Source organism: Scyliorhinus canicula, chromosome 8 (genome assembly GCF_902713615.1).
Source record: "Scyliorhinus canicula chromosome 8, sScyCan1.1, whole genome shotgun sequence".
Lineage (NCBI taxonomy): Eukaryota > Metazoa > Chordata > Chondrichthyes > Carcharhiniformes > Scyliorhinidae > Scyliorhinus > Scyliorhinus canicula.
This window is the reverse complement of record NC_052153.1, coordinates 139,994,777-140,003,460: the sequence shown is the minus strand read 5'-3', so window position 1 is coordinate 140,003,460 and position 8,684 is coordinate 139,994,777. Positions and strand designations below refer to the sequence as shown.

The 8,684-nt window shown below is 43.8% G+C and overlaps 1 long non-coding RNA gene across 1 annotated transcript; it reads right to left on the bottom strand.

Annotated features, from left to right (window-relative positions):
• Positions 1-681: 681 nt before the first annotated feature.
• LOC119970040 lies at positions 682-8,228 on the bottom strand. Its single transcript, XR_005461529.1, has 3 exons — positions 8,065-8,228; positions 5,032-5,165; positions 682-946 (listed from the first exon to the last, which is right to left on the bottom strand). It is a non-coding gene; the product is annotated as an uncharacterized LOC119970040 (long non-coding RNA).
• Between the last annotated feature and the right edge of the window lie 456 nt (positions 8,229-8,684).

Genomic DNA, 8,684 nt, shown 5'->3' with positions numbered 1-8,684 from the left:
GCCCGTCGCAATTTGGCCGTGGGAATCTATTCTCCCAATTGCGTTTCCCGATTTCGGTGTCAGCCAACGGAGAATTCTTCTGCTGATATTTTTAGGCAAAAAATACTGAACTCGCAATTATGTTTTTTATTTTTCAATCTATTAAAAATTAAATTATGTTGCAGCATGGGGGTCCTAGTTTTCTTTTTTTTTAAAGAAGTAGATATCTATTAAAGCAATCAACATAATGACAAATTTTGATGTTCTTATGCCAGAATAGTCTGAAACATGGTATGATAACAAACGTGTCCCTGATCAGCAAGGGAAGAAACACCTATTACCATGTGCCATTGAAAAGTAAATTCCTGTGGACAGAAAGATGTGAAAGTGCAAGCATTCAACTGAAAATTCAATCCTTCACAGTACAGAGCATCTGTGAAGTCTTTTAAATGACCCTTTTTATCATGGTGCCATGTTTGTACCTATATGAATTGTGAGACCTGTTACGGAAAATAGATGTATGTATACAACTGGTTGAGTAATGTATTACTTGAGCATGTTGTATTCGCATTGTTAGAACTGTCCTTATCAGAGGTGAGAAAAAGCATTTTATGACATGGGTGGTTATTTCTGAATCTGAGTGACAAGGCTGAAATTCTTAATGTCACCTCAAGGCAATGACGGCATCGCTTCCAGTTATTCTTTACACCTCAGGTTTATTAAAATAATCTATCAATGTTTTAAAAAAATCCCAGTGTTCTTGAGCGTTTTACATATATAAGTCGTGGAAGCTATTTTCAGCCAGAACAATGTGAAGCAATTATTCTGCATTTGACTCACAAATTAACACCTTATTTGTTCCCTTGTGCTGCATAGAATGTCACTGTTCAGGGTAAACAGACAACAGGAGCCAGAGTTTCAAGGAAGGAGAATGATTTGCTGCATCCGAGTGAAAAAGTGTGTTGATCTGAAATACATAATATGACAAAATCCTTGAAAATACGAGTATCTCAAGGCACCACTAAGCAACGACAATGTAATTAAATACCTCAAGATGCTTCACTGGAGCATAATAAAGCAAAATATGATACCAAGCCACTGAAGGAGATACTACATTGGTCAAAATGGTAGATAAAGGTCGAGAGACAGTGTAGGAAGAGCATTCTGTGGTTTAAGACCCAGGCAACAGAAGGCATGGCTACCAAAAGTCAAAGGATTAATGTTAGCGATGCTCAAAAGACAAGAAAAGAGGAGTGCATGTATCTTGGAGAGTTGTGAGGTTGGTGGAGATTGCAGAGATAGGGAGAGTTAGGACCGCAGAATCCATAGAATTCCTACAGTGCAAAAGGAGGCCGTTCGGCTTCTGAAAGAGCGCCCAACCTAGGCCCACTCCCCCACCACTATCCCCGTAACATCACCCAACCTGCACATCTTTGGACTGTGGGAGGAAACCAGAGCACCCAGAGGAGACCCACGCGGACACGTGGAGGACGTGCAGACTCCACACAGGCAGTGACCCAAGGCAGAAATTAAATCCGGTCCCGGGCATTGTGAGGCAGCAGTGCTAACCACCATGCCAACCATGGAGGGATTTGAAAACAAAGACCCAAGTTTTTGTCTCTGGGTTGGGTTCAACTGGCTGGACAAACCCAACCTTTAAAAATGTTCGCCCACATGTTGTATTTTTGGTTGGGGGAGTGGGCTGAAACAGGCATTGGGATGCAGGACTCTAAGATTAATGTACAGGCTTCTGGGAGCAGAGCTGGCACAAGGACTGCCCCTGTGCCCTCGTACTGTGCTCACATAAATAAAAAATAAGAAGGTAAAAATTATTTTTCCAGCTCTCACGCCTCTCAACCTCCCTCATACTCTCTAAGTTCAAGCCATGCCAACCTTGGCCAACCCATGCTCCCCACCCTCTCCCCAAGGCCCCATATTTTCTATGCCAACTCAGTTCCAACGTATGCACACCCACCCACTACCTTTTGCCCTTAACCCTGCCATGTCAATTCATCAATATCCTTCAACTGTTCCTTGGCAGCTTTGACACTTCCTGATAACTTTGGCAGGTTTGACAGCTGGAAGGTTACTTATCAGTTCCTTGACAAGTGGACAGTTTGTTGACAGTGAGACAGTCTTTGACAGTTCCTTAACAGCTGGATGACTTTTTGACAGCTTGACAGATCAAATTATTCTGTGCATAAAAAGAGCACCGTACCTAGGCCCACGCCCCACTCCATCCTTGTAACTCAGTAACCCCACCTAACCTTATGGACACTGAGGGGAAATTTAGCATGGCCAATCTACCTGACCTGCACGTCTTTAGACTGTGGGAGGAAACTGGAGCAGCCAAAGGAAACCCATGCAGACAAAGGGAGAATGTGCAAACTCCACACAGTCACCCAAGGTTGGAATCAAACCCGGGTCCCTGGCACTGTGAGGCAGCAGTGCTAACCACTGTGCCATTGTGCAATCCTGTGTTCTTCTAAAATCCCACTTCAGTGGAGGTGGCTGGTGACTTAAATGGCCAACAGCCTCTGAAAATTGTGCATGCGTGGACCTCGGCCTAACTCCAGTCCCACCCCCACAATAATGGTAAATACCTGATGTGAGGGAGGGACTTAGAATTTTCAGACATTTTAACAATCTCAAACGGTGCCTTACTTCTCCCAAAGGTTGTTATCTCTGCCAATGGGTGCCTTACCTCTCCCAAGAGGTGCCTTAGCTCTTCCAAAGGTTGTTACATTCCCCAATGGGTGCCTTACCTCTCCCAAAATGTGCCGTAGCTCTCAAATGATGTTCTGGGACCCTATCCAAAGGGATACTTTAACTCTTCAAAGGGGTACCCTGGTAATCCAAACATTTCTACCAAGTTCAGACCTCCTCTTACCTATTCTACCCCAATTCCACATTGCTGTAGAGTCATAAAATCCCTACAGTGCAGAAGGAGGTAATTCACCCCATTGAGTCTGCAACGACCCTCCGAAAGAGCACCCTACCTAGGCCCAGGCCCCACTCTATCCCTGTAACTCGATAACCCTACCTAACCTTGTGGACACTAAGGGGAAATTTAGCATGGCCAATCTACCTGACCTGCATATCTTTAGACTGTGGGAGGAAACTGGAGCACCCAGAGGAAATCCACGCAGACACAGGGAGAATGTGCAAATTCCACAGTCACCCAAGGCTGGAATCGAACCCAGGCCCCTGGTGCTATGAGGCAGCAGTGCTAACCACTGTGCTATTGTGCAATCCTGTGTTCTTCGAAAATCTCACTTCAATGGAGGTGGCTGGTGATTTAAATGGCCAGCTGCCTGTGAAAATTGCGCGTGCGTGGACTTCGGCCGAACTCCAGTCCCACCTTCACAATAATGGAAAATACCTGGTTTGAGGGAGGGACCTTGAATTTTCGGACATTTCCAAGATTTTCACCTCAAGGGAGAGATTTACCATTGTGGTGAAAATATGGGCCAAAGGTGATTATTTTAAAATCAAAATGTTGCTTGACTGGGAGCAAATATCGATCAGCGAGCAGATAGGAGAATGGGACTTGGTATGAGTTAAGACATAGGCAGTGGGGCTTTGGATGATCCCAAATTTGTGGAGGATGGAATATGGACAACCAACCAGGAATGCATGTAATAGTCTAATCTAGAGGCAATGAAGTCAAGGATGAGAGTTTCAGAAACATATTAGCTGAGACGGGCAAAATCAGATGATTGGATTGGATTTGTCTATTGTCACGTGTACCGACGTACAGTGATAAGCATTGTTCTGTGTGCAGCTCAGACAGATCATTCCATACATGAAAAAAATATATAGGCCAAACATAAATACACTGCATATACATAGATACAGGCATCAGGTGAAGAAAACAGGAGTGTAGTATTACTTGGTAGAGAAGATGAGTGGAGAGATCAGTTCAGTCCATAACAGGGTTGTTTAGGAGTCTAGCAACAGCAGGGGGGAAGCTGTTTTTGAATCTGTTAGTGCGTGTTCTCAGACTTTTGTATCTACTGCCCGATGGAAGAAGTTGGAAGAGTGAATAAGCAGGCTGGGAGGGGTCTTTGATTATGCTGCCCGCCTTCCCAAGGCAGCAGGAAATGCAGACACAATCAATGGAGCCAGGTCTGCATGATGGACTGGGCTGTGTTCACGACTGTAGTTTTTTACGGTCTTGAGCCGAGCAGTTGTCATAATAGGCTTTGATGCAGTCAGATAGGATGCTTTCTATTACCCAGGAATTTGAAGCTGTCAACCATCTCCACCTCGGCCCCATTGATGCAGATTGGGGAGTGTATGATACTTCGCTTCCTGAAGTCAATGACCAGCTCTTTAGTTTTGCTGACATTGAGGGAAAATTTGTTGTCATTACGCCACTCCACCATGTGCTCTATCTCCCTCCTGTATTCTGACTCATCGTTGTTCAAGATCCGACCCACTACGGTTGTGTTGTCAGCAAACTTGTAGATAGATTTTGCCACACAGGAGGGAGATAGCACACCTGTGTGTATAGGGAGTATAGTAGGGGGCGAAGTATGAAGCCTTGCGGGGCCTCGATATTGAGACTATCGCGGAGGAGGTGTCATTGTTTATTCTTACTGATTGTGGTCTATGGGTCAGGATGTCGAGGATCCAGTTGCAGCAGGAGGAACTAAGTCCTAGGTTTTGGAGCTTTGATATGAACTTGCCTGGGATTATGGTGTTGAAGACGGAGCTACAGTAAATGAATAGGAGTCTGACGTAGGAAGTCCTTGTTGTCAAGATGTTCCAGGGTTGAGTGTAGTGTCAGGGAGAAGGCATCTGCTGTGGACCGGTTGCAGCGGTATGCGAATTGCAGTGGACCAAGGCATTCTGGGAGTATGGAATTAACATGTCTCATGACCAACCTCTCAAAGCACTTCATAATGATCAATATCAAGGCCACTGGATGATAGTCATTGAGGCGCATTGCCTGGTTCTCCTTTGACACCAATATTATGGTGGGCTTCTTGAGGCAGGTGGGGACCTCAGAGCGGAGTAGGGATAGATTGAAGATGTACGTGAACATACCTGCCAGCTTGTGCACGTAGGCTCTGAATGCACGACCAGGGGCCCAGGCAGGACCTGCCGTTTTCCGAGGGTACGCTTTCAAGAAGGCCAATCTGACTTTGGAAGCTGTGGCGGGGGTATGGGTGTGTTCGAGGCTGCTGGGGAAGATGACAACGGTTTGATGGTTACAAAGATCTTAATGGTGGCACTAATATGAGGTCAATAACTCATCTCGAGGTTAAATGTGATTGAGAAAGCATGGGTATAATTAACTGAACATGGAATTTGTGGGTGCTGGTGGGGATGTAAAGCAAATATACAGTGTAAGAAATCAAGGCAACTTGGACACAAATGTATTACTCTACCATGAATTACCTTGATGTTTTACACATTTACAAAGAGATTGGCAAGAAATTTAGGTGTATCAAATTGGCACATGTAATTTCAGGTGCAATTGCCAAACTATGCCCCCACAACAAATTCCATCCCAGATGGACAAGTATTGGACTGCATTTAACCTTAGCTACAACAAAGCACTATTCAGCATAGTCTGAAAAGCACAACACTTTCTGCCCAGGACTTGCACTCAGGATGCCCTGCAGACATATATAGCTGATGTTGCTCAGCTATTTCAAAACTTTTACGAGGTTATTTCTGTAAATGCCAAATATTGGTCAATTCACATTTCTGACATTTGTGGCACCACGATAATATGAATTGAAAGGTGAGAAGCAAAGTTTAACTCTGGGTTAATCATGGTGTGGTCACGCTTTGTCCAGGTTATACAACTTCCATTTCCTATGCATTTTGTGGGACATTTACAAATACCAGTGCACTAAATCTTTTGGTTTCTCCTTGTACTGTGCCACAAAGAAGTCACATATTATGCACCTGCTTGGCAGGTTGAGTTGAGAATCTGTCGCTTGTTCCTGGGTTCAGAATATCCAAAGCCGTGTCTCTTGGGGAAGATAGTCCAACAAATGAGCAAATCCACCCTTATGAAATCAGCAACATGTGAACTAGTTATCACTATCCTGTAGCATTATGACTGAGGCAGTGGTTGTTAATGTGTAAAGTGCCAAAGTTACTGGGGCCTCGTGTATCAATTCCAAAAGCTCGAAGAGCATTCAAGCTGCTAAGTCTGATACAAAACCTCTCCTGCTGTGGACCTCTCACCCACTTAGTGCTACCACCTGGAACTAGTCTCTTTATTCACTTGCTAAATCAGGAATTGTTGGAGCAAATATCTAGTTATTATGGGACTTGTGCTATTGCCCAGGCCACTAGATGGCAGTGAAACACTGCACAGTATAGATCCTTGCACAACTTTTTTTCTCTCTATTCTTATTTAACTGCAGACCGCTGGTGTAATTTAACATCCTGCCAGCCTACCAGCTATGTAGAAAAAAAATAAATGAACTCATTGAAGTTAACTGATATGGAATGCGTCCCCACATATATTCTATAGTAAGTTGTGAGCTGTGGAGTCATAAATCCCAATTGATCTGAATTGTTAGTTTGGATCTATTCAGGTTTCCTTTTCTCATGAACAAACCCAGGACAGATCAATTCAGACTTTGACTGAGCACAGATGCCCTGCAAAGACTTCTTGCAAGAAATAACACTGGATCACCCAGTTAAGCATTGAAAATTTCACAGGATATTAAGAGAATTCAAGCAGATTTAAATACACATGTAATTACAAACATTCCCCGTTCATATTCACTGTTTTTCAATATTCATATGTAAATCTCTCTAAGAAAATTATTGTTGGCCGTTTTTGAGCATTTCATCAAACTGGCATTACCATTAGTACAACAAAAAATAAATGTTATGCTGCAGAATTGATAAATATAATCTTGCTGCCATCAGCATTATTTTTGATATGTGAAAAATCAAAGTGCTATTTCACACATGTAAACTAAGAGTGAAAAACTGCATGAATGTGTTCTGATGCTTTTATAAAAGTGTTAATGCTCTGCTAGAAGCTATGCTATGACAGACTAAATATAATGGGTTTATAACTCTCTGGGTCATGAGCTTGGCAAGGATGCTAAGATTGTACCTACTGGTGGCTTCCAGCTCAGACCCTACTGGAGCTTTGTGCTTTCAGGGCAAGGGACCTAATTTTCATAGGACCAATGAGTACCCATGCTATATGGATCCCCTGGGGTGCCAATCTGCCTCATGCTACTGAAAAATCTGATTCCTGTCTCTGTGCGGCCATAGCAAAAATGGTAATGTTTATATTACCACAAAGAACAAAGAAAAGTACGGCACAGGAACAGGCCCAACATGACTTGCCAATTTTTATACTCAATGCCCCGGCCAATGAAGGCAAGCATGCCGTATGCCTTCTTGAGTACCTTCTCCACCTGTGTTGCCCCTTTCAGTGACCTGTGGACCTGTACACCTAGATCTCTCTGACTGTCAATACTCTTGAGGGAAGTTCAGTTTGGTGTGAGAACTCTGACTCCCAACAGGTGTTGTGGATAATTCTTCCCTTTCTGTTTAATATATTGGTCGGTCATACTTTATGCGTGGATTTTTACCTAGGGGGTTGGAAGGAACACTTTACCATTTTAAGTACACATTGCCAACTGCATAACTCTCTCAGTTTAGGAAGTATTGCATTGTAAAATTCTCAGTAATTTCCAAGGCAGTTCACAATTCAGCTATTGGCAGCCCTGTTACCAGTCCAGTTTCTGTTTGTCCTGTTGTGCAGCATTCTTCTTTAAAAACAGGCGAAGTACTTGCTTCCATCATTTCACGGGACCAATGAGCTGCCATATCCAGTCTACATATGAATGTCATAAGAACATATGAAACATGAGCAGGAATAGGCCATTCATCTCTTCAAGCCGACTCCACCATTCAATGAGATCATGGTTGATCTTTTACCTTAACACTATCCCTGTATCTCTTGATGTTTTTAATATGTAGAAATCGAACGATGTCAGTCTTGAACATACTCGATGACTGAACCACCATAACCCTCTGGGGCAGAGAATTCCAAAGATTCACAACCCTTTAAATGAAATAATTCCTCCTTACCTCAGTCGGAAATAGCAGGCACCTTATTCTGCGATTGTGTTCATGGTTCTCAATTCCCCAGCCAGGAAAAATATCTTTCCTGCATCAACCTTGCCAAGCCTGTAAGAATTTTGTATGTTTGAGGGAGACCACTTCTTATTCTACTAAATGCCAAAGAAAAAAGTTTGGTTAAACTTTCCTCATGGACAACTGCTCCGTCCCAGGAATTAATTTAGTGTAACTTTGTCGCACGTCTTCTATGTCTCGTGGATGATTGACTGCACAGCATGCAGCCAGTTTCAGGTAACAGTTTGGCTTGGTGACACAACGCAGAACTGTTCCACAAGGCCAGCTTTTTTTTTTTTTTAAATAATTTTTATTGAAATTTTTCGATACAAACATTTACCCCTATTACATTTTAAATTATAACACCACAAGTCCCCCCTGGAAAAACCTCCCCACGCCCTCCCCCGCGCGCACCCCCCCCCCTCCCTCCCCCCCCCCCCCCCCCCCCCCTCCGCGCTATCAGTCTAGCAACCAAACCGTTTTTCCCTTTCTGCCGATGGCCTCGGGCAGTCCTTGCCCGCGACCCCCCGCTGACGTGCTCCCTTCGTTGCTATCCCCCCCCCCCCCGCCCCTTT